Source organism: Gigantopelta aegis, chromosome 2 (assembly GCF_016097555.1).
Source record: "Gigantopelta aegis isolate Gae_Host chromosome 2, Gae_host_genome, whole genome shotgun sequence".
In the NCBI taxonomy this organism is placed as follows: Eukaryota; Metazoa; Mollusca; class Gastropoda; order Neomphalida; family Peltospiridae; genus Gigantopelta; species Gigantopelta aegis.
In genome coordinates, this window is record NC_054700.1 from 14,085,104 (window position 1) to 14,086,926 (window position 1,823).

Consider the following 1,823-nt stretch of genomic DNA (forward strand, 5'->3'; position numbering starts at 1 on the left):
AGTGGTGGATTGTGTTCTTAATTGACACTGGAAGCGTAGCGCTATGCTGTTTACCAGTTGTGTTTGACGTCAGTTGATTGATGTGTGTTTTCCGTTTGTTGCAAGTGTTAAATAATGAGGACAATAAAAGAGATAACACACAATGTAGTGTTACATCATCGATCAGTTTAATATGCAGACAAAGACATACAAAGATAGACTGGTTCTATTTCAGATGAAATTAATATTTGTTTGTCGCATCACGTGTGCTCGTTTTATTGGTATGGGCGTGGCTATATTTAGCTTTGAAAGACAACCAGTGTTTACAGGTGATGGCCTCAGACCACAATTAATTTTTCTATATGTTTCTATATAGCCTTAGTGGCTATATCATTTTTATTAATATCAGCAGGCCCGTGGATTTTTGTATTGTACCTTTGCCTGCCTAGGGGACACATACCCTGAAAAGGACAACCCCTGTTGTCCAGCTCATTCTCCCAGCATATTGGTTTAAACAAACACACCCTCTAAACCAGGCCGGAGTACACCCATTTTACACAAAAAGCACTACTTTTGCATAGACCGGAATTACCATAAACAAGTCTTCAATGTCAACACGTTACACATGTCTACAAACTACATGCTCTCCCCTGTCACTTCAGTCAAATAGTTGCCACTTCATAGCTGTCTGCCATGAAATAATCACAGTCAAACAGCAGACTACTTGCGCGGTCAAATTTCCGGATAATATGTGTTGAATGCCTCGTTAAATAAAACATTTCTTTCTTTCTTTCTTTATTCTCGTAATCTATAGATCATCCAGACTGCATAGTCTGAAGGGACGTAATTCTGTGTTAAAACGCTGGGTCTGGGATCGATTCCCGTCAATGAATCCATTGGGCAACTTCTCGTTCCATCCAGTGCACCACGACTGATATATCAAAGGCCATGGTATGTGCTATCCTGTCTGGGGGATAGTGCATTATAAAATATTCCTTGCTATTAATTTTTAAAAATGTAGCTAATTTCCTCTCTAAGACTACATTTGTATGTCAAAATTACCAAATGTTTGGCATCCAATAACCAATGATTAATAAATCAATGAGCTCTGGTGGTGTCGTTAAGCAACACAAACTTTATCTACTGTAATCACGGTGAATCTGATTATAGGTTGACTGACTGAATCTGACTACAGGCTGGTGGGTACAGGGTTCGCAGCCCGGTATCGGCTCCCACCCAGACCGAGTTCTTAAGGGCTCAGTGGGTAGGTGTAACGCCACTACACCCTCTTCTCTCTCACTTACCACTAAACAACTAACAACTAGCCCACTGTCCTGGACAGACAGCCCAGATAGCTGAGGTGTGTGCCCAGGACAGCGTGCTTGAACCTTAATTTAATTGGATATAAGCACGGAAATAAGTTGAAATGAAATGAAATGAATCTGAATGTTTTCACTTATCGTTTGAACATCAGTATACGTCGAAAACACACGATTCACCCACTGTCGGAATGTCGCGGAATGCAAAGCGCTTTTATTGTTACACAGCGTATTTATCTTACTTTGACGTATCGCGCGTAGCACGACGGAGTAGTTTGGCTACTGTCGTCTGCACAAACACTCAAGGGAACTCTTTCGGGGAGGAGTTTCCGGCGGAATACTTCGCAAAGTATCATTTGTGATAACAGGCTTGATGTGTATGTACAAAATGTGACCAAACATCTAAACTAAACCACCCATGTTCTAAGTTTGGACAAAAATATCTGACTAAAATGTAGGGCAGAGAAAAAGAGTGACGAAAATAGTCGGGATAAGATTATAGAAATATAGCACTGGATAAAAACA